This window comes from Rattus norvegicus, chromosome 3, assembly GCF_021556685.1.
Source record: "Rattus norvegicus strain SHRSP/BbbUtx chromosome 3, alternate assembly SHRSP_T2T, whole genome shotgun sequence".
NCBI classification, from domain to species: Eukaryota; Metazoa; Chordata; class Mammalia; order Rodentia; family Muridae; genus Rattus; species Rattus norvegicus.
Window position 1 is genome coordinate 90,998,883 of NC_141536.1, and position 27,597 is coordinate 91,026,479.

At 46.0% G+C, this 27,597-nt stretch overlaps 1 protein-coding gene across 12 annotated transcripts in view; it reads left to right on the forward strand.

Moving 5' to 3' along the window:
- Positions 1 to 342: 342 nt before the first annotated feature.
- The window catches only part of Them7 (thioesterase superfamily member 7), a 244,030-nt gene continuing 216,775 nt past the window's right edge, over positions 343 to 27,597 (forward strand). For 6 of the 12 annotated variants that reach the window (XR_015683425.1, XR_015683424.1, XM_087654578.1 and 3 more), the window contains exon 1: positions 343 to 388. The gene's annotated coding sequence lies outside the window, so the exon portion shown is untranslated. 12 annotated transcript variants of the gene reach the window in all.

Sequence of the window (27,597 nt, forward strand, 5' to 3'; positions counted from 1 at the left end):
AAACTCTATTGTCAGACATTTAAGCTGATGATAGAGCTTTCTAATCTTGATTGGCCTGCTGTCTTTTTCCTGCAGACACTGGAAACTCACGATCCTCCTTCAGAAAGCAAGGGCTATGAGGGTAGAAGGTTACACAGAGCCAGGGAAAGGGCTTTTATAACCTGAAGTTAGGGAAAAAGAAAAGCAAAACCAAACACAGGAGGACCTTGTTCTTTGACCCAAGCAGAAGAAATCTGCTGGGAATCCCAGCCTGCCATTGAGAAGAAGGCAGGGCAAAGGCCGCTCAGGCCGCCACGTCACCTGCAACCTGACCTCACCGGGCCCCTCCCTGTCCCCCATCCCACACCCCACCCCCATCTCCGGAGTCGGGAGCAACCGGCGGCCGACGGTAAGCGTTGCGGCCCCTGGCTGCAGAGCCATTGCAAGATAGACCAACTAAGGAGTCGGCTCCTGCCGCGTCCCCCACGCTCCCGGGACGCATGCCGCGTGACCCGCCCGGGTTGGGGTTGGGGTTGGGGTTTGGCTTGGTGGCTTCCCGTCTGCACTTGGTCTTCCGCTCCGCCAGGCGCTGCGGCTCTAGGGTCTTGTACTGTGCGCAGGCTAGGGGACACTCCCCCTTGTGTCCAGAAGGTCCCTCCCCGCCAATGGTCGCCCCTGTTTGTCCTGCCCTCGGATAGCCCAGCCAGAATAGTTCAGCCAAAATAGTTGTCTGCTTCTCCCAGACTCAGCTCAGGGATCGCCTCTAGGAAACACACCGGAAGGGGGAGCTTTGGGTAACACGAACGCTTTTGTGTCCCTGAAAGCTGGCCTTCCACACACCTGGTTTTAATAAGTGCCTAGGGAGAAATATGGCCAGCAGCCTGAAGCATCCCCAAGAAATTCTGTCCACTGAAAGGAGACTTGCACTGTTCTCAATGTGTGCAGACTCACAGAGCCAGGGGCTGCAAAACCCGGTGCACTTTTCAACTTTATTTGTAGCCTAGACCGAATGTAGATTGTAGTGATGTTAGAAATGAGATCTAAGCAGCTGTTACACACTCATTCATTAAACCTTGAAGACAAGAAGACTGCACAATTATGCACGATGTATCCCCCCCTTTCCAGTTCTAATCATACAAAAAAGGCTCATTGAAAAAACAACAAACAAGTAACCACCTTCCTGTACTCCCACCTCCTTAACCACAGACACACATGTAACCAGTTGCAATTAGAGGTACTTGGCATGTTCTTTTCAAACTAGGAGGCTAAATTACATCCCTACAGAAGGGAAGTTTTCTTAAAGTCCTGAGGAAACGGTCTCACAATACAGAACTGACTGGAAGTCAAAGATTCTATCGGGCTTTTAGCCTATATCGTAAAAGTTTAAAGAGCCAAGACATGAAAGACTTTCCAAAGGAGCCTTCTGAGCTGTATAAATACAAGTTCTGAACATTCCCGCTTACATTTCTACTGCGCCCTCACTCAGAGCCAAGAGGAAGCTTCTATTTAGCACTTCGTTCCTTACACTCTTAAGAAAAGAATGCTCACCCTACTATGTGCTAGAATTTTGAGACCATTAAATTTTCATAAAGTTTTTCCTAAACCCTTAGTCAGCATTTAACCCGAGGCCTCCAGGTCTTGTACTTCTGCTCCCTCTGCCTTTCCCTTACTCCTTTGCTTATTCGGATTTCAGCTCACAGGCCCATTTCCCTGACCGCATGAAGCTCTGTTTAAAGCACCCTTTGGAATGATCTCATTAATTTGATTATTGCCTGTCTCAGAGAGGGGAGGGAGGGAGGTGAAGAGGGAGAGGGAGAGGAGGGAGGCAGGGGGAGGGGGAGAGGGAGAAGGAGAGGAGGGAGGCAGGGGGAAGGGGAGAGGGAGAGGGAGAGGGAGAGGAGGGAGGCAGGGGGAGGGGGAGGGGGAGAGGGAGAGGGAGAGGAGGGAGGCAGGGGGAGGGGGAGAGGGAGAAGGAGAGGAGGGAGGCAGGGGGAGGGGGAGAGGGAGAAGGAGAGGAGGGAGGCAGGGGGAGGGGGAGAGGGAGAAGGAGAGGAGGGAGGCAGGGGGAAGGGGAGAGGGAGAGGGAGAGGGAGAGGAGGGAGGCAGGGGGAGGGGGAGAGGGAGAGGGAGAGGGAGAGGAGGAGGCAGGGGGAGGGGGAGAGGGAGAAGGAGAGGAGGGAGGCAGGGGGAAGGGGAGAGGGAGAGGGAGAGGGAGAGGAGGGAGGAGTCAGTTTTATTTGCTGTTCTTCTGGAGAACATCCCACCCCCACTGTCTATTGGGGCTGGAATTTGTCAACCCAGAAAAGGGTTTGCAATGCTGAGTGTAACCTGGAGGACACATGTCTGTTCTCTCTCTGTCCTCTGTCCTTGCCTTTCCCCCTAGATGGCTCAGGCTCAATTGCTCTCTGATCTTTTGGCTTTTCTTAGGGTCTCAACATTCCGTTTTCACCCAGAAATTGGGATTTGGAGGCAGCTGGGGCTTGGGGCAGTTTCTGCTGGCTGGGAACTTTGGACTAGAGAGTTGCTGAGGCTCTCTCTCCCACAGGCTTGGGGACAGGCAGCCACATCAGTGCCCTGACCCTTTAGCACCTCCCGCATTTTGGCTGTTCATGGGAGGCTCTAAGGTTGGTGCACGGTGGGAGCTGCTTGTGAAAGATGTTCTGTTTATGTTGGATTCCAGGCGCAGGGAATAATTAGGGGAGTGGCATGCTGTTAAAGTTGAGGGTTTTCCTCATGGGCTGGGCTACAAGGCTGCAGTCTGGCCTGCTGGCTGGCAAGAGGACATGTACTCCTGTGTGTCTCTGAGGAACCAAAGGCTGGAGGTAGGGGAAGAAACTTTGGAATTTCCCATAGTTCCTTCTGGACGGACGACTGTTGAGAACCCCTACTGATGTGAAGTGAAATGTCTGATGCTCCAGGCAGCTCAGGATCTTACAGGGCCCCTAGCCAAGCCTTATGTCAAGTCAGTGTTTAGAGATAACAGTGCTGAAAGAACCAGATGTTCTGGGAAATGCCAGTAGCCAGCTAGGGAAAAAGTTATTTCTTAGACTGTCCAGCCCAGCACCCGGCATATGGTGGTTGTTTAATAACTCCCCTTTGAAGCAGGAAATGTGTTTCCAGCCTGGCTGTGTCAGGGTCCTGCTAACATTAGATTTCATAAATACAGACCCAGGAGGCTGTGCCTGGGTTCACAGCCTGATCATGTCACTTCCAAGCTGTGTCTGTGGGCAGGTATCTGGTGGTGCTGATGTCCGCAGGGTGAGCCATGAGGATCAGAAGGAGTGTCGACTATAAAGCCTTTAGAACAGAGTGTGGCACATGGAAAGGGGCAAGTGATAAAAATAAGCATAAACTATAGACAAGGTAAGGGCTACCTTACGAGGGAGACAGGGAACAGGGTCAGGAAGGTCTCATTAGCTATTTAAAGGATGAATGTTGTTTTCATAATCAGGCTGAGTATGAGGTTTCATTGTTTTGGGGCTCCTTAAACTCTATATTGTTTATAAATGTTTTAGCATTTGCTCAATGTGTAGTTAAAACCGCGCTCTCCCATGCAATGTGCTGCCTGCCTTTCAGTACTGCTAAGGCCACTGAGGCTTTAACTTGTACCATCTTGTTCTTGTGTGACTTCGTGAGGAAGTGCTATATTATTACTTCCAGTCCCCAGGTGGGAAAACTGAGGCTGAAAAGCTTGCCCAGCCACAGGAATTCTCTGAACCTTGAAAGAGAATGTATCCTCTGGCATTTCCCTGGGTGACCATGCAAACCCATCTCTCCTCCGGGTACATTTCTCAATACATATTTTGGAAATGTACCCATAGACTGGGCCTCCTGGAAAGGAGAAAGCCTTGTGCTCTGACCTGCATCTGATGCCTGTGCTCTCCACAACTGTAGCCAGGATTCCTCCCGCCACAAGGACCAAGCCCAGGCTGCTGGCTTTAGGTGTCAAGGTTGGAGTCTGCCCGTTTTCTTCCTGTGACTAAGTCTAGGCACCAGGTCACCATGGATTTATAGTCTATGGAGAGTACAGTATCCACTTTGAAAGGAAGATGGATGAAGACTTCACAAGTTCTTTGAAGAGTTGGAACATTACTGGGACGTCTTCCTTCTAACCCATACACAACACCCTTTTAAGGGCCCAGAGAAGCAGACGCCCTCTTTCTATTTATTTTTGGTGCCCAACTACTATTCCTCTTTGGACACCATTTCTTTAAAACATGATCCTTCCATTTAGAAATATCATGTGTGTTGTTTAACACTAGACCATCCAGATAAACTCTTCTCCAGAACTGGGAAAGCGCTCATGGGAACATTTGAGGACATGATTCTAGTAAAATCAAAGGCTCCCCACATTAGAAAGACATTCTTGTGACTTTTAAAGAAGATAACGAAATAAACATGATGGGAACTGTACCACTTACAGCATTTTTAGGTGTTCAGTGGTGATATGGGAACTGACACAGTTGAGCGACAGCCATCACCAGGACCATCCATCTCAAAGACTCCATTTAGCAAAGCTGCAACTCTGAAATCATTAACCAATGACTTCCACAGTCTCCCCCCGCCAGCCATGACCCTTCTATTTCTCTTCATAGCTTTGACGAATCTGCACATCTTATATGAACCTCACAAACACATGCTTTTGCACCTTGCTGATTTCATTGAGCATAGTGCCTCCAAGGGTCTATCAGAAGCTTCGTTTTAAGGCTGGGCCATGCTCCACTCTGTAGATATACCATTCACTATTTATCATTAATTCACTTGCCCACAGGTACTCTGCCTCCCTGTAGTCAAGCTCTTCAGTCCATACCGGGATTGACCTTCCACACATGATGGAGATCCCCCATGGATCTGTGTTAATTAGGTCTGAGTTGATAGACAAATTACAAACCCTCTCACTAAACCAAGATGTCAGACAGAGTCCGCAAGTTCTAAATTCCATTTTGAAGTGGCTGTGGGTAGCTGCAGTTGTGTACTTGATTGGGACTTTGTGGGAGGAGCTAGGCAGTGATTCCTGGCAGAGCTCCTGCTGAATTCTGTAGGGAGGCTATCTTAGGGGCAGTAGTTCCATGCTGGGGCCCTGTGGAGTCCAGGTCTTGGCAAAGCCTCAGGTATTTCCGTCCAGAGGGTGAAAAGTCAGTTAGACTGGTTGGAAATCCAGGCCTGGATTGCACAGAGGAGGAATTTACTTGCTTCTCAGAAACATACTGATTGGGGGCTACTGTTGGGTCATAACTTTGAATGGATAGAAGGGTAGATTAGGGAAAGGCTAAAGAGGGAAGGCGGAACAGAGGACTGTAGTGTAACAACCCTCAAATACCACTTCCCTCAGCTTGCCTTTTGTGATGTCCTTTTCTCCCCAAGGAAAGGTTTTGAGTCAGAGAAAACCAGTTTGCAACTCACAGGTATTCCATATCTTCAAGAATGTTTTAGCAGTGGACACTTGATAGTTATGATTCAGGGAGACTCGCGTTATCTTCTGTACACACTGTTGAGGTGCTGAATGTTCAGGGTAGTTGAGAGGTCTTTACAATGTTGGAGAAAAACAGCTGCACTCAGCATCTTCATGTCAGACGTCCATGAACTATTGGCCTGCGTAGTTCATATTTTCAAAGTGAGGTTGCACTGCAAGCCTCTCCATGACGTCATATCTTCAGGATGCTAGCTTTTCAGTGGTTGCCTGATAAGCATAGAGTTCCTTGTAAAATTCAGCAGAATAAGAAACAGTAATGGAGGAGACATGGGGGAGTTTCCTGCATTTTTGATTAGCACAGTGGTTACGTGGATATTAAGTATATTAAAATTCCTTGGGCTGTTAAGAAGAAAGAGTAGTAGTATTCTTGTTGATTTCTCAAAGCCCAGTAAGTAATTGTGATGAGTGAGGAATGGAATAAAAATAGTACATTGCAACTTTTGTAGATACTAATTTTCAAGCAGCTACTAAATTGTTAGGACAGAGATACTTAGTTCATTGACTTAACAAATAGAACTGTTAGTATTTGTTTCACTCCAGGGCTATCATACAGATTACTGACATAGTAAAGATACTATGTACCAAGAGAATGTGGGAATTTCTGCTTTATTCTATCAGAAACTCCTCCAGATGTTGTAATTACTTTTAAGTGTTTCAGGCTTGGGATTGGAGATGAGATGACAAAAGAAACCAAACACTGCTTAGAGTTTTTCTAAAGTAAAAAGCTGCAATGGTTAGTGTTAATCGTTAACTTGACACAATTTAGAATGCCCAGGGAAGGTAGTCTCCATCAGGGATTGTCCAGGTTTTGCCTGAGAGCATGTCTGTTATGTTAATGGAGGTAGGAAGACCCACCCACTCCGAGCGGTGCCATTCCTTGGGCAGGGAGGTCCTAGACTGTATAGAGAAAGCAAACTGAGCGACAGCATACATGCGTACATGAAGTCATTGCTCTTTGACTGCTGCTTCACCTTGACATCTCCAAAATTGATGTGCTGGAATCTGGAGCAGTGCGCCAAGTCAGCCTTTCCCCATTTAGTTGCTTTCGCCAGGGTATTTCAGCAGAGCAATGGGGCAGGAAGCTACGACCCTTACATCCTTTGGTCACATAATGAATATGGACTGGCTATATCAAATCCTGAAGAGGCAACATGGAAGGAAAAGCAGTCCACTCTATCACCCAAGGTCATGAGAACTGCTACAACCTGGTGGATATTTTTAGAATTTTGTTCCTGTGTGTGTGTGTGTGTGTGTGTGTGTGTGTGTGTGTGTGTGTGAGGGGGGGTGGATTTAACCATAGGTACTTTACAAACTTGGATAATCTACTTGGTTGTTAATTTTAAAGTTTTGTCGTTTTAGTCATCTTCCCAATCAGCGTGTATACAGTCCAAATCACGTAGAACAAATATCCATTCTTTAAATAAACAAAGAAACAGTTTCTAGGGAGAAATGCCTCAATTCTGAAACCTTTGTTGCTAATTGTGGAGTGATTGCACTAACAGTGGCCCACCTCTGCCCCCTTGTGGCTGGATGCACTAGTTAAGCTTACCCTTTAACTCGTACAGTGTGAGGTAGGACTTGTATTCTGGCACTGAGAATATAGGATGGGATATTTTTAAGGAGTTCATAGTTGATAAGGAGATGTGAGGCTTCTATAAATAGGTGAACAACTATGAAATAAACGAAAGTAATTGTTGTCATGGGAGTCACAGTTAAAATTCCATATTGTCCTGATGATTAAAGGCCACGGCACACAGCAGCAGTAACAGAGGTAGCAGACATTATTGATTGCTTGCGACCTGGGAAGTGCTCTTTGCATTTTTCATTGAAAGCATAGAATTTATCTCTTGTAGGCCTTTAAATACTGGCAGGAGTTTTGCCTAGTGGACCGATGAGATGATGGAATGGAGGGGGCAGTGCTCCATGCAGAGGATGGAGGGAGGGGGCCAGTGTTCCATGCAGAGGATAGAGGGAGAGGGCAGTGCTCCATGCAGAGGACGGAGGGAGGGGGAGGTCCCCCATGCAGAGGATGGAGGGAGAGGGCAATGCTCCATAGAGACAGCGTAGGGATCTGCACAGAAAGAGCAGGCCTTACAGATTCCTAGGCTGTGGAGTGGGCAAGGACATGAGAGAATCTTAAATCCCATGCTAAAAGCACACCCTTAGTTCTGTTGACGGGCAGAGAATCAGAGATCTGAGAGCTTTTTGATGGGCAGTAATTGAATCGGAACTGGACTTTGGGATGGTTGCACTTCAGCAGTGTGGAAGATGCATGAGTCTGACAGAGGGACCAGTTCGGAGGGTACAGCAGTAGTCCAGCTGGGCTACAGTACAGCTCTGAAGAGGGAAAGGAGATGAAGCTGAACTTGGTTAGGATGTCAGCGATGACAGTTTTGCTGTTCTCGGAAAGCCACACAAATGTCTGGTGGGCTTTCAGTGGAGGCCTGATTGCCTAACTGCGTTAACTCAGCTATACAGAAACTTCATATGCTGGCTTTCCCCTCTCCTCTAAGAAAGTTGTAATTCTTAGGGCACCATGTAGGACATGTCCTCCAGCCTTTGGTGTAGGAATTTGAAGCCATGCTGCCACCCTAGTCTGTAAGAACAGGCGGATACCCGATCCATGCCTGTAGAAAGGCCAAGGAGACATCCTGCCTGCTTCTCTTTTGAGCAGTAAGATGCTAGCTGGAAGCCATAGTAATACTGTTTCTCCTTTGCCGGTGTGCATAAGAGCAGGGGCTTCCCAGAACAGGAACAAGCAGGATTTGGATTCCAAGGGTGGCAGAGACCAGGCTTGGCGCTGTGAAGGAAACAGCATCAGTGGTGAAGCCGTTGTGAAAGATGACAGTTTTACGAGGTAACTGGAATTCAGTGTGCCTTCCAAGATGACCAGGTTTCAGGCTTAGTTTACAAATGCTTCTTAATATCCTAAACACCTAAAGTAGTGGAGCTCAAAGCAAGACCTGTCATTCTCCAGAACCTTCTCGATGGGCTCAGCTGGGTTCCCAGGACGGGGCAGCTACTCCTGAAATGCAGACGAGGAACATGTCCACACTGATCCTCATGTGGAGCTAGGAATGAATTCGATCCCACTCCTAGCTCTGTGTGGTCTGTTGTCACGGGGACCATGTGGACACGTCCTTGGAGTTGGAACAACAATGGTGTAGAGAGAAGTGCTTCTATTGATTGTGTCTTTCTCCGTAACCACCAGACTTTACTGCCCCAGTGGTCCTTTTAAATACTGTTCCCGGAGAAGTTGCCCTGAGCTACAATGCATGTAGAAGATAACTAATTTGGATGAGGAAGGATATATTGGGTACTTCCAGGGTCTAGGATTCAGGAGGATTTCCATGGCCTTTACCTCGGAATGTCAGAGGCTGTTCCTGCTCATGAGCAAAGAGGTGTGACTGAATACCATACATAATAAAGCGAGTTCCGAGTTTGTGGATCGCTAATTAACATGCTTGAGTTGCTCCAACCTTACTGGAGCCATAATTCAAAGCCGACCTGGCATTAGTATACAACGGCATCATGTTTCAAGTTCTGTCAGAGCTGAGTTTTGTACTTCATCACTTTTTAACTGTTTCAATGGCATTCGTGTTAATAGGATCTCGGCTCTAACATCAACAGGCAGATGGTTGGGCCGGCTCATGGCTACTTGAGTTTTCATGGCTAATTGGGCACACATGTGCTAAATTTGCCCCTCTACTTGGAAGTGAGGGAGTTTTACTAAACATGAACAGGTTTTTCTTTTTTCTATACCAGGCAGCTTAATTTCATCTGCTTAAGTAGTCTTAAAAACAGGAACCGTTTTTCAGCATCCTATCTTAATGTGTTAACAGTTTTGGTGTTAAAGAACAGATTTCTTTCAGTGGCTTAAATGAGAATTCACACAAATCATAACCTTTTAATTAAAGGCAATATGTTTTCATGCCAGATATTCCGAAGAATTTCCAGTGAACCAAGAAAGAACACATTTCTGGGCTGGAAGTATGCATCCGGGACCCTTCAGCAGCCTGGCAGGAGGGTCTGACGGAGGATTCGAGACAGGAAAAAGATTAATAAAAACAATGTCAGGGCAGTTTCCAGCATAAATGGTGTGGGTAGTAACATACTTTTCTGTATCATAGGATGGTTTTATGAAGCCTTCAGGTTGCCAAATATTTCTAACCCAAACATGTACATCTGACTTCCACTGGCTCTGGAGTTGCAAAGACATCCCAGGAAAGCTGGATATTTTGTACCTAAAACTGGCCCAAGTTATTATGTTTCAAAACAATTACAAGGCGTCTGACCAGCAGCCGGGAAAACAGGAGACTTAGATGTTTGGAACTGGAAGGATCCTTGAAAATTCTTGCTGTCCAGTCATTATGGAAGCAGTGGTGGGGAAATCGAAGATTCCTTGGTTGAACCCAAAGGATTCAGTCACCAAGCATGTGATCTCTCCGTTTCTGTTTGTCGGTTGTTCTAACGGTGACTGTGTGGCCCTAATGAGTGCATATAGATGGATCTCTTTTCATTATTTGCGCCCTTTCATCTTTCCATTTTTAACAGTTACAAAACCACTAAAGCATTGCACAAATTTAAGTGTGTTTGTGTGTGTGTGTGCACATGCGCCCATGCGAGTGTGGAGGTCAGAGGTCAACTTGAGGTGATTTCTTTAATTGACTCCACCACCAAATCTGCAGCTCAGCTATTCATCTGGGGCAGCTTGTCCAAAGGCTCTGGGGATCCACCTGCCTCGGCCCCTCAGTGCTGGGGCCCAGTGTTCGATACCACAGCCAGCTTCCATTTGAGTGCTGTGTGACCCAACTCACGTCCTCCTTGGGCAGCAAGCAGTTTACGAATTGACTTTCTATGGATCTGAATAATAATGTGGGGATAAAGACCAACCTTCCTAATGCTGTGACCTTTTAATACAGTTCCTCATGTTGTGGTGACCCCAACCATAAAATTATTTTCACTGTTACTTCATAACTTTACGCTACTGTTATGAATCATAATGCAAAGATCCATTTTCCGATGGTCTTAGGTGACCCCTGTGAAAGGGTCATTTGACCCCCAAAAGGGTTGGGACCCATAGGTTGAGAACCACTGCCTTCCAGCCTTGCTTCAGTGACTAGTTAGTACTTTCTCTGGGTGAGGAAATGTTCCCTGGGACAAATGGACTGACTGACTAAATGAATGGTCCTCTTTGCTCTACCTTTCCTTCCTCCTCTGGAGAATTGTGCCCAAAATAAAACTAAACATGTGGCTTGTGATTGTTTAAGAGTTTTAACCAGGTGCAGCGTGCTGGGACCCATCCAAGTCTGAGCTGTGCACATGAACACAGCCTATTCTGATAAGGGTCCCAGCTTTGCATGCATACAGGATGTCTGGTGGGATTTTCCTGTGACAATTGGATCGGCTACCCCAGATGTAAACACATCTCAAAGCCAGAGACTCACCCCTCTTCCCTTCTCTGCTTCCCACCACTCCAGAGTCTCTTTCTGCCCCCTTTCTGGTGAAGGGTACCCTGGGAAGCCAAGAGGTGGAGTCTTCCTGTGCACAGAGGGGGAGAAATTACTAAATTCTTCCTTTCATTCAAGAAAGGTAGGTAGATTTTAAGTTCCTGTCCTCTACATCTGCGTGGTCAGCTGAGATGACCCTTGACTGTTAGAGCTGAGCTGAGAACTGAGAGGAAATTCAGAGAGCAGAGTGGCCTGTCAGGGGAGGGAAGTGGTGACCCCTAAGTTCAGCTAAGACTGACTGACTCTGAACTAACAAGCAATAAATGGTGGTAGTCTGGAGGTGAGAGAAGTTGCCTGAGACCCACTATTGTTGGGGAGGGGGATAGGATGTTTGGTAGTAAACAGTCAAAAGGAATGTTGCTGAGCATAGCACAGAGGCAAGACGCTGAGGTGGGGTTTCTGACCTCATTTGCTTTAGCAAATGGATTTTACCCAACATATATCAGACTTCAAGGTATGTTTACTTGAGGCCAAAAGAGAGCTTCCTTCTGATACATCCCCCGTTTTCCCTGAGATAAGTAAACAGAAGTTCAACGTGGAGAAGTGGCATACCCCAGGTCACAGAACTGAGTGGCAAGGTCAGGACCCAGGTCCCTTAGTTCAGCACCTTATTCTAAACAAATGGGTAGAATTAGTTTCATGAATCCGAGGTGCATTTATTGAGCACCTACTGGATATAGCCATGCAGTCTGCTTTCTCTTCTTTACTTTTCTCTCTTCTCTCTTTCTGAAAGGTTAACGCAGCTGTGACATCCATTTGGTGCCTTAACTGCCTGAAAACCTAACAGCTAGCTTTCTTGGGTTACCCCAGCAAGAGATCTTTGCAAGTCAAACACTATTAACTTTAATGAAGCAGCTTTGATGGCTGGGAAGAGACAGCGGACACTGTATTTCCTTAACAATAAACTACTCTGACAGATGAAAACAAACAGGCTCAAGATAACATATTGCATTTCAGGGACCAGGCAGAACAGGACCAATAATGAGCAAAGACGGATGTGAGTGAGCTTTACTCAAAAACAGCATTTCCCATCTGCTGGGGAAACTTGTAGAAGGTGGTGCTGTCTCAGACACCCTTGCCTGGGAGGGATTTCTAAAGAAACCCAGTTTCACAAAGGGGCTCATGGGAGACTCCTCCCTCCACAGTAGCCATGGGCTCTGAATGCTGCTGGTGTCCTCTCCCGAGTTCTGGGGATCTTGTGTACTCCCTGCCTGCTGCTGACCCCTCTGTGGACTGAGCTTCCCAACTCCAGGAACCTGGAATGAGCAACTGCTGTGCAGAGAAGCCGTTGGATTTACTCTCTCTCAATTCCTGACCTGTCAGGGGCAGGCTAGGGTTAGTGCTAAGTCCCGTTGGAGGCTGTAGAGAGGAGTGTGCAGATTGATCATTCCTGTTCATTAGATATTAAATGCATACTTCAGCCACACTATCATGATGAGCAATTAAACAATTATTAAAAAAATATGTCAATTCCCTACCAAGCCGGGTCAATCACAAACCCCCCGCATTATACGTTTTCCTTGGGGGCAGCTTTTGTGTATGTGGTGGGATTGTGCAATTGTGCTTTTGAACATTTGAAGACACTTTTGAAATTTGTACGCACTTTTTTCTTTTCAACCCTACAGCCTTCCCACAGAGGTGTTTTTTCTATGGTTCCACTGGTTTACCTGGGGTCACCTGTGCATTAGACATCAGTCAGGATTGCATGGATGTCAAGGGACTGAAGGGTGTGTGTGTGTGTGTGTGTGTGTGTGTGTGTGTGTCTGTCTGTCTGTCTGTCTTTCTGAGAGAGACAGAGAAACAGAGACAGAGCGAGGCAGAGCGAGGCAGAGACATAAGGAGATAGAGAGATACAGACAGAGACAGATGGGGAGAATGGGTAGTGGCCACCGAGTAAGAGCCCACCCTGAATTGCTTGCAGAAATGTACTGGTTATTCCAGGGCATTTGTTTAAATAACCAAAATACCATGTTTTTGACTCAGAAGAGTCTTTTTTAGCAAGATGCTTCGTAAGTTGTCCACTCTACTGCTTTCGTAAAGATATTTTTATTTATATGATGTAGGCACTTACACAAACATTTCTTTCCACTTTTAGACTTTAAGATTTTATTTACTTGTGTGTGTGTGTGTGTGTGTGTGTGTGTGTGTGTGTGTGTGCCATAGCACATATGAACATCTCAGAGGACAACTTTCAGGAGTCAGTTCTCTCCTCGCACTGGGATTCCCAGGGCTCGAACTCCGGTTTTCAGGCATGCGTAGAAGGCATTGTTACCCAGTGAGCCCTCTCCCTCCTCTTACTCTGTTCCTACAAGACACACCAGCATCACAGGTGCTGCCCTGGGCTACAAAGTTAGGGAAGGGAGGCTACGAAACATCCATTTGCTTCCCCAGGGTCACACAGCTATTAGCTGTCATCCCAGCGCCTGTGCTTGTCCAGCTACAGCCTGCTGCTGCCCTGGGTTTTTGTTGTGAGTGTGTGATAGCAGGAGGAGCGGGCTTGAACGGACCAGACCTTAGGGCAACAACTCAGCAGCATTATTTACCATGCACGCTCACTGCTGTGCTGATGCTTACCCATGTGATCTCACGTCACCATGACAGTGGCGCGGTCAGGCTTAAGGAATTCTAATCTGCATGCCATCACAGACTTATGGTTTGGAAAGAGCTGTTTAACATCTCTGAGCCTCTGTTTTCTTATCAGTAAGATGCGGCAGTCATGATTCTTTCACAAGAAGGTTGTGAAGATGAGCGAGTGGCACAGAATGCCTGTCTTGTAGAGGCGACTCCAGGACTATTTTATTATGATGCTGTAAGCTATTGCTGTCTCTGCTTTACAGGCAAGAAAACAGAGCTCAGAGAAACTGGCCAGGGCCACGTAGTAAATAGAGAACCTGGATTCACTCACATCCGTCAGCCATCATTAATTTTAGTCCCTGGAACCTTGTCTTTACCCAAGAGCAGTGAGCTCCTCCCCATGTGGGTCTGTGGATAGACACTGACCAGAAAGTCCAGGCAATCCCACCATGTGATACGGAGACACTGACACCCACTGAAAGTGCACTGTGGATTGTGACACTGGATCCTTTCCAGTGCCAGAGGCAGTGTCAGGAAGCCACCACACCCAGTCAGCCTCCATATCCCCATACTGAAGAGCAGACAGCAAGGTGTGCTGCACAGAATGCGATCGATTCCATGGCTGCTTCCTCATTTGAATGTGAACCAGGCCTTACGTTAGTTGGTTTGGCCCAGAAGCTTGCTGAGACGGGCCTTCTGCCTTTGTGTAAGGTCAGCCAGGCTAAGCTAGGAACCTAGATCAGCTGCTGATATTAAATGCATCTTCAGCTGGCGTTTTTAATGTGACGTTCCTAGACGGATTACCCCATTTTTTTTTCCCTAGCCGCTTAGTGACTCCTTGAGGCTGTTAGCCGATCCTAGTGTCACCTTTGAACCCATTAGGAACTCAGGGCTTGGGACTCTTCAGCAGAGGCTGTGTGAACGTTTTCATTGTACCTGGCCTGGAACTTTTTACTCCCAAGTTTGAAGGAAAAGCAGACATTCCGATTGGCCCCTCTCATACCCTTGGGTGATGTTAGATTTCTGACTGATAGATACATTGGAGAGATTTGGGCTAATGAGGACACCTACTTCAGGGCTGGGTGATTATGACTTAAATTAGCTGCAGCCTTGTGTTCAGGCCTCCAGACAGAGGGAAGGGGTGGGCACACTCTCTCAAGCATATTCTCTGATTGCAGTGTGGGAATGCCTTTTAGAGGCCAGAGTGGAGTTTTGGGTCATAAATGGCAGCCAGGACCAATTCTGAGTGACCCATTTGAATTTCCACAGTATCAGAGTTGTTCTCAAGATACTTTGACCTGGCTGACCCCAGGCTGTAAACGTGGGCTGAAAAGGAGGGATGTGATAGGTTCAGAACCGATGCTCCTGGTTTCCTGTCCTTTGTACATGCAGAAGTCACAGTACGGCTGACGTCAGAACTCTGTTGAAGGTGGGAGGTACTTCGTGAGAAAGCACCCCCTGACTGTGAATAGAATGTGGCCAGCGAAGAGGGGAAGTCCTCCTGGGTTTGTTTTTGAGACAGGTGGTTGCTGGGAGTCTCTGAGTGCCGCTTTGCTTTTCCCCCTGCCTTTTCTGAGCAGTGACCATATATATGCTGGCTTGCACATTTTACCTCCTACCAAGGCCTTGGCTGATTTGCTTTGTGTCGATGTTATTAAAGGGGACCATCGTGGAACCTACTACTCCTTCTGTCCCGGTAATTACTGAGTGCTAACGGGCGGTGGCCAGGAAGCTGCACTGAGTTAGCAATCATTGATTGCAAAACGTCTCAGTCACTGCCCTCTAGTGGCTCATTGGGAAACATTCGAATTAAAGGATTGGGCTGAGAGGAGTTTAAATGCAAATTGGATTGAAACGGAATGGGCACAAGACTAGGATGAGGGCAGAGGTGGTGGCTCCGTAGGTAGAAGTGCCTGCTGTGCAACCGTGAGGACCTGAGTTCAAATCCCCAGAACCCATATAAAAAGCCAGGAATGCTCATATGCACCCCTAACCCCATTATTTAGGGCAATGGGGCAGACGGGAGGGTCACTGGATCTTGATGGGTGACAGCATAGCTCCTGGTTTAGTGAAAGAATAAGGGGAATAAAGTCAAGGGTGACAGAGTGGGACACCAGATGTCTTCCTCTGGCCTCATACATATACCTCAATCTCTTTCTCTCTATGTGTCTGTCAGTCCATCTGTTTGCCTGTCTACTTCTCTCTCTCTCTCTCTCTCTCTCTCTCTCTCTCTCTCTCTCTCTCTCTCTCTCTCTCTCTTTCTCTCACACACACACACACACTAAAATTGAATAAAATTTATCTTGGAAAGGTCAGGGTCATAAGAAAACTAGCCCCCAGTTCTCACAGCAGAGTTCCCTTAAAAAGACTATCCTGTATTTATGCTCTGACAATTTCATACGTGCATACAATGTATCTTGACCATACCCATAACAACCCCTCTCTCTCACCCTCCCACTTTCACCCCCCCCCCTTTCTTTGCAACCACTGAGTCCAGTTATACTGTCTGCTGGGATGCAGACTGATCTTGTTGGCCTGACCCTGTGCAAATCTGACAGAGCACCTCTATCTACCTTTGTCACTTCCCCCTGGTCATCCATGAGCTTGGATGCCATCTAGACCAATTTAAACTGTTCTCATACAAAGTGGGAGCCTCTGTCTCCCACTTCATTCTGGTCTCTTTGTTCTTCCTTGAGACTGTGCCTTCAAAGCCTCTCAAATGTCTCAACTGATTGTTTGTTCACTGGTGACGCAATTGATTCAAGGCCTGCTACAAAGTTTCTTTTCCTTACAAAGCATCCCTTTGGCACTGACATTTCTCATTCTGTAACAAGTATTCTTTTTGGGGAAGGAAAACACCTTTACTGTGCTGTTCATGGCATATGCACCTTAAGATCTGGCTTTTCCCATTTCTTCAAAGTGAGGACAGAGCTTAATTTAATACGCTAAGTTGAACTGTGTGCTCCCTTCCTCAAGATTTTAACTTTACCCTTAAATTGACTCTTGCCTACTCTGTGACCTCGCACCCTGATTTTTCCATTTGCTTCCTGGACTGCATTTGAAGTGCCTATAAATCAACTCTTAGGTCAGCCCTTTTCTTGAGATGAATAATATTTGTATTCTTGTCCTGCAACACGGTTTTACAATGATGTCAATTTATTATTTTTTGGCAGTCTAGACTTTCGTTTTGTTTTGCTTTCATTTTTCTTTTTCAGTGTTGTACACACAGCACGCCTTACAGCGCGCCTTTCTCTTAGCCTTGCTGACGATGATTAAAGAACAAACCTTTCACTTCCTGAGGCAAATCCAGAAAATGGCATGTTGTGAAGGTCTAGGTGAGCAACCCAGTCTGATGTGGGTTTAAAGCAGAACCCAGTCAGGGGCTGTCACATGGAGGGACAGCCAGAAGAAGGGAGGCAGGGACCCCCATGAGTAGATTGTCACCTGATTCTTTGGTTGACCATGAACAGGCATGTTGCCCCCTCCCCAATGTAGGACCCTGGTTAATTAAAATCACACTTTAATGATCTCATGGGCATTGGTTTCTTTCCAGGGACTTTCAGGTCACATGTGGAAAAGTCAGTGAAGCAGAAACCAGTTCTGATGACCTTGTCCCTGAAACCACAAGGGAGGGAATTGAGCATTGAGCAGAGGGAGGGTAAAGCAGATAGGATTTTCTACTTCAATGTTATCTTCTAAGAGCTTAGCTTTTCATAAGAGCGCATTCCCATGGTACCGTTCCTCCCCCTTATGAGGGGAGGAACCATACAGTGGTTGTTTGTGCCCATTGTCTGCTTGTGTCTTTAGGAGATCACTGTGTCTAGTGTTCTCTGTTGGTGGATTTAGAGTTCCAATGATTTATGCCCTTCCGTCGTGTCAAGTTCACCTAGTTGAGTCTGGGAGCTCAGCAGAATTCACACAGTAGGGACTTCAGAGTGTTGAGTCACTCATGAAATGTCGAGGGCATGCCCCATGTTGACTGTGGGATGGTGCAGCAAGTGACCAAGAGACAGGTCCCTGAAGTCAGGTGACCTCCTTGTGTGACTGAGCAAGTCAGTTATGCTTTCTAAGGCTTGCAGTTGCTTTAAAATGGAAATAAGAAGTATAAAGTAAGAGTTGAGGTGAAGCCCATAAAATCTTTAGCAATAGTGTTCAATGAATGTCAGTTATTTACAGTTGTGGGGATGAAAGATCCCCTTAGAGGATCAGCATGCGTCATGCAGACCGAGTCAGAAAGTCTGAGTTGGGACCCCTGCCTCATGCATAGCTGAGTGACTCTGGAAACCTCACGTGACCGTGTTGGCTCACACTCAGGGTTGTTGGGAGGCTTGTGTTAGATAGGAGGTGTTCTAGATGTGGCACATGGAAGTTGGAATGTTAGCTGGTTCCCCATGCTGTAGGTATCCTAATGTGTTAGATATTGACTCTTAGACATTGAAGCCTTTCAATCCGATTTCACGTGTATAAGGCACACATAAAGAAAAGTCCTCTTAGGTGGACAGCCTCCCTTCAAGTGCACATCAAATGTTTAATGTGTCTTTTCAGGGTTGAGAAGATGGCTCAGCTATGATCTTTTTTCTGTTGCTGTGACAAAATATACTGGCAAGGGAAACAAGGGAGAGAAGTCTTACTATGGCTCACAATTGGAGGGAACAGTTCATGGTGGTCGAGGAGTCATAGTGGCAGGAGCTTGAGGTAGCTGATCTCATGCATTCAATTGGGATTCAAAGAATGATTGATGTTAGTACTCGGCTTATTTCTATATTTGTGGTTCAGGATCCCAGCTTAGGGAATGGTGCCACCTACAATGATTCCAACATCAATGAACCCAGTCAAGATTTTCCATTTCAGGTGTGCCTAGAGGCATGCAACCCATGTGATTCTAGATCTCATTAAGTTGGCCATTGAGATTAGTCATTACAGTAGATACAATACTTGGAGTATAAGTCTTGGGACCTGAGTTCAAATCCCAAGAACCCATAATGTCAGGTACAGTAATATGCATTTGTATCCTGAGTGTTCCTACAGGGAGAGAGGAAGGGGAGACAGAAGAGTCTTGGGAAGTGCAAAGACTAACAGGAGATTTTTGTCTCAAGCAAGATGGAAGCAAGGAGAGAAGTGGATTACTCTGTGATCTCCACAAATTACCATGACATATATGTTCTACACAGCTAGTATGACATTTATCATTCAGGTATCCAAGTTCTGTCTCTGTCTCTCTGTCTCTGTCTCTCTGTCTCTGTCTCTCTCTCTCTTTTCCTGTCTCTCTCTATCTCTCTCTGTCTCTTTTTCTTTCTCTCTCTCCTCCCTCAACAAGATATAAAACAAAACCCCAAAACAAACCAAAAAAGTACATTTCCTTTCAGAAATCAAACCCCCAGAAACCTTCGGCTCCACAGTATAAATATTGCTGTTTTCTCAAAGTTAAACAGAGGCACTCATTCTTACAAAACAATGGATGGAAAATTTCCTTAATCCATTCCCCAACCAAGAATAAAAAGCCCCAATTGGGAAGTGGTACACAGTGCTGGTAAAGTCCTTCTGGGACACCAAGTACTTTGGATGTCAACATCATATTCGGGAAGGTGCCATTGTTGTGTGCCTTCTGGGTGTCTTGGCCTCATAGTCTGTATCTGTCAAACTGCTGGGAGGAGTTGTGAGTTCCCTAGAGGATTATGCTTCTTTTGTCAACGAAGAATGAAGCTCTGACTGTTGCTTGCTGCTGGGTGGTAAGGTGAGAGAATGAGCCCAGTGTCACATGTCACAGTGTCATATGTGAGAGCTCATTGAGTCAGGCAGGTCCGTGAGGGGCAGTGACACCCTTGCTGGTGTGACCAGTCTGCTCTCTGCTGACAGACACAAGCTTGATTTATAATCACAGTTGGACAGCATCTGAGTCCAATTACCTGGGTATATGAAAGTTCAGAGCTCTCAACCGAGTTGGCCATTCAGGGATGCACTTTACCAGAAGCAGATGGGAAGAATAAAACACTCTAGTTTATGAGTATTTTTCTATTCGGGGGAAGGAGAAAGAACAAAAAGAGTTGCCAAATTGATCCTTGTCAAGCACTAATTAAATATTATTCATGATTAATTTTAATGTTGATGTATTCAGTGTTTTAACAGTGTCATAAATATCTGGAAGAATGAAATAGCTCACTCTGTGTAGTGTAATAAATCATATGCACTTCTGTCCCCATGCGGCCTTCTGAGCCAGCCTGATTATTGTTTTTAAAAATAATACACTTACTAGTGACTTTTCTGGAATGTTCTGCATGGATGTGAGGGAAGGATTCCTAATCGACTTTACTTCGAAGTTGCCATATCGTCCACGTAAAACACTCGTATAATTACAAAAATAGTGAGCTACTGCTTGGAGCTGGATTATTGGCAAGTGAAGGGAATGCATCTAGGACCCACGTTTGAAAATCCAGGTGGGTTTGAGGAGACGAAGATGGGTGGGGAAATAAACAAAACAAGAGCAGCCCTAAATGATTGATTCTTGAACCATGGCAATGAACCCATAGGAATTCATTGCAATAGTCCCTGTTCTGGTGTAGTTTTTTGTAATCTTAGATAACATATATTTGAATAGTATTTTGCGAGAAGGAGCTCGGAGTTTTTCTTTGAAAACAATTTTAGCAACTAGCCCTCCTTGTGAGCATGTATATTACTAATCATGTTAGAATATAAGTCAGGTTTGAGAGATGGTGATAACAATTGAACGTCAGTAGTAGGCAGTGCCTATGGTAGATCTCTTACGTTCTTACGTGCTCTCTAAGGCCTATGTGTGCAGCTCAGGGATATAGCACTTGCCTAGCCTGACTGAAGCTCTGGGTTCAATCCCTGATACTGGGAAAATGAAAGGTTGTTCTTTAGGTTAAGTATTTTTGACCTTTTTCGAAAATGAGAAAGAGAAACTTAGGGAGATTAAATTATTTGATAAATGCTAGTCACTCAATGGCAAAACAAGGTCTCTGATATCCCAAGGTAAATCCTATTCACTTTTATTTTAAAAGGGGCTACATTTACTTAGAGGGTTGGGCTAGAGCCCAACATCAAATCATTCGAGCAGGAGGAAGGAGACTCAGAGATGCTGAGGTTCCAAATACGAAGTAGATGACATGGCTCCCCTGGCTCGCCGTGCCAGTGGTGGAAGACGTTGTTCATCAAATATGGTGCTTACGCCGACTCAAAATTCTATTCAACACAGTGTCTGAGAAAGCTCGGGGGGCTCGGAGTTGTAATCTCACAGAAATCAACCCATCGTTTCTCTTTTCTTACTTCCTAACAAACAGACAACAAGAGAACGCCATAACTCGCTCACGGCCTCACTACGGGTCCTGAACACAGCACTTTCTGCTCCTGGCATGAGCTCTAGGCTGCTTCTTCCAGGCGTCTTTTCCCGTACATAGGCTCATTAACGGCTGCTGCTCGGAACAATGCGGTATCAATATTGTGCCTTTATGAGAGAGAGCGACAGCATTGCCCAGCACTGAGTAAGGTATTAGAGCTGTGAATCAAACCAGGTCAGTTCCCAGAAGCATCTGCTGATTTCCTAAAACAGCAACGAAGCCTTAGGCTGGATTTAGTCAAACAGCTGCATTCGCAGGCCCAGCAGCCTCTAGCAGCAGAAGTCTACAGTTCCCAGTCACTCTCCTGAGGGAGAATGTGGAAGGCTCTATCCTGTACACTCTAGAACCATGACATAAAGCAGCTGGCTGAGACAGCCTCTCACAGCCTCACCTTCCCTGGGCCTGGTGGATGTGGAAACCACTCAGTTGCCCTGGGGCACTTCTTGTCCCAAAGGACAGCTAGATTCAGATTTCTCACATGGTCCTATGCTCCTTCTGAAGATGTCTGGACCTTTGGATGACTCTGACACACTTTGTTCACCTTGGCAGCAGAATTTTCCTACCTGCAGAATGTGGGCTTCCCCTAAATCTTATATTCTTTGGGGATTTTGTGGGTGAGTTTCCTCCATTCCCAAGAGACCCAGAAAGGAAGCAGGAAATTTGAATGCAATTTGTGTCTTTTTAAAAAAAATGTATCTGTGGATTAAGCAGCTAATAGATTAATAGAAACCCATGTAATTTGTGTGACAAGTATAAAAATAACTCACCCATATCCCATTCTGAATTTGTACCCCGTATGCTAGGTATGGCCATATGTCACTGACAGACCATTAAGATGGGGTTACCTGTATTTTCTTAGGTAATTCTTTTTTGCTGTTTGTTCCTAATTTTTTAATCGTCAGTGAAGAACACTGGGGCAAAGCATTATTTCAAACAAAGACACAGATCAAATGTGTGGGGGCAGAATAAGCTGGACTGATGAAAACTGTTAGGGTAAAGAGGCTACTAGTGAGAGGTGAGCTTCAGGTTGGGATCAGCCTGCGCTCTCACTGGTTGGCATTTCAGGTAGACCGTGCATGTGGAAGGAAAGTGGGTGAAGACAGGAGAAACAGTAATGCTGTTTGCCTTCGGAGGGACTCACCTGTGCTTTGACTTAGAGACTGCATTCCCTACAATGCTGGATGTGTGCTGGTGAGGCCAGCGGGGTGACTTTCACTGACTCGCAGTTTATTCTTGTTGTTGTTGTTTGCTTCTTTTCTAAGTTATGCAACACTGGGGAGATGGCTGGGCCAGGAAAGTGCCTGCCACTCACTTGCATGAGGACCCAAGTCAAGGTCTCTAGCACCCACATAAAAGCTGGATGTGGTGCAAATCTCTAACCGTGGCACTTGGGGTCATGGTAGGGCAGAGAGAGTTGGGTCTCTGGAGCTCACGGGCCATCCAGTCTAATCAGTGGGTGAGCTCTTATTTGTGTAGAAGATATTTTCAACAAACGAAGTGGAGAATGATGGCAGAAGTCACCTAGTGTCACTTATGGAAGCTATACCTGCTACGCACACGCACGCACACACACACACACACACACACTCACACTCACCTGCCATACACACATCCTTGACATACACACACACATCCCTGCCCTCACATATAGATACACACATGCATAACCCTGCCACACACACATCCCTTCCCCCACACATAGACACACACACACACACACACACACACACACACACACACACCAGCTATGCATTCCTATTAAGAATGAGAAATAACATTATAGCACAGTAAGCATATTATAGCAAACAATTTCCATTTTGTTTCAATTGCAGTTAAATTAAATATTTATGCTTCTGAACAGTGAGTTAAAGAAAAGAGAGATAAAGAAGTAAAAAGAGAATAAAACAGGAAAAGGAGACAGTGGACCCAAATGAACAACATTCAGAGGACATGGACTGTGATTCCCCAAAGACCCTCCATTCTCCTCCTCTGGTGCCTGGAGATGGCCTGTGTCTGTACAAGGCAAGGAATTCATGCCATAACTGTCCGTGCTGGGAGCACTTCTTGAGCTTAGAGATAAGCTACATCTAAGCAGAAGCTGCCCTCCACTTCCTCTTTATCTTTTTGATGGACAGCCTCACCTTTGGAATCTGTAAATGAAGAAGCGGAGATGATCTCTGAGTTACCTTCCAGCCTTGACTTCTAGACAGTCAGAGTCCTGAAGGCAGGACCTGTGACTGCCTTAGACGTGTGTTGCAGTTTAATGCAGCTCTCAGTCTCTTAAGAAGGTTAATAGTGCGATAAACCTACCTGTTATCGTGTGTGTGTGTGTGTGTGTGTGTGTGTGTGTGTGTGTGTGTGTGTGTGTGTGTGTGTGTTTGCCAGTGTGGTTCATTTGTACTCATGTGTGTGGAGAATGGCACCATTCTCAGGTTCTACTCATAAATTTACTTTTTTTTTTTTTTTTTTTTTTGAGATAAGGCCTCTCAGCCTGAGGTAGGTTGACTAACCAATGTCTGTCCTTTTCTCCTCCCTATCACTGAGGTTACAAGTGCAGGCCCCCACATCAGCTTTTGTTATGCAGGCTCTAGGGATTGATCACAGGTCACCTTTTGTTTGCAAGCACTTTCCTCCCCCTGTCCCCCAATCTCTCTTAACATGGACAAAGTGGCTTCCTAAGAAGAGCCGCACACTTTCAGAATGATTTGACTGTGTTCGTGAACTCAAACCCAGGTGTCATCTCTCTTTTATCCCACTCAGGATCTTTGAGGCGTTGCAGTGTCCCTTATGCAGCACAGGGAGAGGGTCCCACAGATGATGAGGTGATGGGGACGCTGGAACTGATTCTTAGAAAAGAGCTAGGAAGGTGGCAAGAAGGATGTGAATGGTCAGTCAGAGACAGTCACCCAAGTCTGATCCAGAGAGAACAAGACCGATTGACTCCTGGGAGGTGGTGATGGTACCCTACACTGATGCCAAGCACTGTGATGTACAGCAGTGACCCGGACAGTTAGTTGGTCAGGCTGCAGCATGGGGTGAGGGAAGAAATGGGCCAGTCTATGAAGGGTTTGAAAGGCCTTACAGAAGAGTGAACCTTTGGGAAGCCATCGACCACTATGATGAGACAAGCTTTGCTAATGAGAAGTATGGTGAACACAGGCTTTGGGGTGTGCTTACTCCATTTAAAAGGATGGTCTCTAGATCTCTAGCAGCTCAATCAACTTTGAGGGCTTTCTCTTGAGGAGGTCTTTCTGAATTTGCCGATCAGAAGGGCATTTGGGATGACAACAACGGTGATGATGACGATAATGATGATGATGATGATGATGATGATGATGGTGATGATAAGCCAGTGCTCTTAACCTCTGAGCCATCTCTCCAGTCTCACTTTTTCACGTTTTAAAATTTGCACTTGGTTCCTTCCATTTGAAGAGTTAAAAATGAAAAGAGAGTGTCGGGCTGGAGAGATGGCTCAGTGGTTAAGAGCACTGACTGCTCTTCCAGAGGTCCTGAGTTCAGTTCCCTGTAACCACATGGTGACTCACAACCATCTGTAATGAGATCTAATGCCCTCTTCTGGTGTGTCTAAAGACAGCTACAGTGTACTCATAATAAATGAATCTCATAAAAAAATGAAAAGAGACTGTCTGGAAGAGTCCTTGGAGTGCCCAAAGTCAAGATGTATCATTGATGCTTGCTAGCTGAAGACCATGTGTCTCTATGCCTGCCTTCCCTGCAGTGAATGGAGTATACCTCCTTAGAAGGATTGGAATGGGGGAACTAAATTGAAAGAAGATGGCAATACTCTTGGAAGTGTTTGATGAGCAATGGTTATAGGTGTCATCAGTTGGTGTTTGGGAGTTGTTATCATTGTTACCTAATATACCAGAGGCCACAGCTTACACAGGGCGGAGTCTAGTGAAGCTGAAGTGTTTTACTGGAAGGAAAGTGAGACTCCTTCTCCCATTGTGGGCAGACGGATCTGAGGGGCAGCGCAGTTAGCTAAGTCCTTGGCATGAACTGATGAGCAGGCACACAGACACCAACCTTCCGGTAGACACCTTGCATTTTCTTCTACCTGTTTGCCTCATTTCTATACCAAGGACACCTCTGAGAGACACCTCCAGAAAGAGTCCAACATCTTCCCATAAGAGAATTGTCCTCCTTCAGTGAATTCAGATACTGCCAGCCACTTGTGTCCTAACATGAAACTGCTGGGGCACACTTGATTTCCTGGTATAGGACTTGGCAGGCAAGGGACTGCTGGTGGGAACAGCCTGGAGGACGTCTCACCGATGTGTGTCAATTCCTGGAAACCTCAAAACCACTCAGGTGAGCTCATGGCTGAATTGGAAAAATTGTTACCATCATCTTGGAAAGTGGGGACAGCAAGAGCTGTGGTGATATCCTACTATGTTCTGTGTGGTTAATGGTTAGAGCGTGATTGGGCTTGGTACCAGACAGTTCCTGCTCAGAGTACAGCCTCCAGCAGGTTGGTGAGGTAACTATAGTTTATGGAACTAGATCGCCCCTGTGAAGATTCTGATCTTATGACTTCCAGCTTCTTTCTTGTTAGAATGGGCCTAACATCCCATTTTGCATGGCTTTAATGCCACCCTTCGAGTCCTTCAGAGATCAGTCTGCAGCAGCTGGAGGCCTCTGGTAGAAGCTGATTTCCAGGTGTCTCATGGTACCGTCGGCCCTTTCCTGTGATGAAGGGCTCGACATCAGTGACAGCCAAGGTGCCGTGTGGTTTAAACAGTAGGGTCGTCACAAGTTAGAGGAACTATAGGAACAGTCAACCTTACATGCCACTTGGTAGGTTGTGGAGAAATTTATTTATTTTTCCCCTTTGTAAACATTCTTTTTATAGTAATACTAGGGAGCACAAAACCCTGTTATAAGTGGTTTCTGGAGGAATATGGCTCATTGGGTTAAAAGGCTTGTCATGTAATCCTGACAACTTTAACTCAGATACCCAGGACCTGGGATAAAAATAAGGTGGAGAAGGTAGCATGTATCTGTCACCTCAGTGCTCCTACAGCGAGATGGGATTGGGACATGGGAGGCCTGGGCAGTCAGACCAGCCAGCCTGGAGGGTGCAACGCAGGAGCGGAATCAAGGAGAGACCCTGCCTCAAACACGGTGGAAGGTGAGGCTAAAACTTGTTCACACATGCATGTACTCGCACTCACACAGACACACAGAGAGACACACACAGACACACACTCACACACTAAACAAAAAATATCCCAAAACAAATCGGTGGAGGGAAAATTAGTTTTGATAGATTATCTTTTCATAAAGGCAAAAAGTCTTTTGTAAGTGAAAAAGTGTGCTTTTAAAAATTATTTTCATCAAGAACTATTTTTAAGTGGGTGGTTTCTAAGAGGTCAGAGTTCTTAGGTCTGGTTTGTGGGCAAGGTTACCACCCCCAACAAAAAAAAGAAGGCAAAAAGAAAATAAAACAAAAGAAAAACAAAGAAACCACAAAAAAAAAGCAGGATCCTGGCGTGACTTAGAGCTCCAGAACCTGTGTCTGGGCCAGGGACCCAGCAGCCTCCATCCTGGGCTTGGGAAATTCTGCGGAGTCACCGCCTGTGTGGGGTGGATGCGCTGGAGCTGGGCCTGGTGGGGGAGGTGAGCCACTGTGGTGGGGTGGGGAATCTTTACCATGAAATGAGAGGAAGTCCAGGTCCTCATCAAGGACTAGCTTTTCCAGTCTGGCAGGGCCGTTATCAGTTGTCTTTGGTGCCCTCTGATGTCATCTTGCTGACCTCTTCCTTTCCAGGGGCTGCTGGGTCACTCTTGTCATGGTCCTTGATCAAAGCCATCCCCTCTTTGCACAAGTTCAAACTCCTTTCCTATTTAGACTGCTCTCTTCAATTTATGTGGGGGGGAGGGGATATGTAACAGTTTTATCAAAACGTAACCCACACACCACAGTCAAAATGCTCTGCGTGCTCACCCAATGGGAACTGTTACATGGTCTTTAGTATGTTCACCTCTTCAGCATGGCCTGTCAATTAAGAATATTTTCATCCGGGACGAAACCTTGATTACTTCAATCCTTACTTTACTTAAAGATCAGTGCTTCTCAACCTGGGTGTCTTGACCCCTTAGGGATCACACGACCCTTTTACAGGGGCCACATATCGCATACCCTGCATATCATATATTTACATCATGACCCATAACAGTAGTGAAATCGCAGTTATGATGTCACTGGGGGTCTCTGAGAATTCGTTCCATGTATTTACCTTATCAATGGGAACTTTAGAGACACGGTGGAGCTGCTGAATGGATAAAGGAAGAAGCTACCTTCTGGCAAGAGGAGCCATGACTTCTTTTTCCTGTGAGAGATGAGGTTGGGCCCGTCCTTGCATTTTCTCCCTTATGATATCAGTGGCCCCTGGACATGGCTGTCACAGAATAAAGATCCCTGCTCCAATTAGACATTGATGGTGACCTTAGGGGTGGATGTATAAAGTGGCCTTGGGCCCCTCACACCAGAACCTAAGGAACTCTTGACACGGTGCTGTGAGGGGCACGCATTTAAACTTTCACCAAAAAACATTAACTTCTCTTAGACTTAGTGAATGAGGGAAATTGTTGTACATGGTATGGAGTCATCTCTGTAAGGGGCCCAATATTTTTTATTTTTTTAAACAATATTTTGGACATACCTAGCTGACTAAGGTTTGAA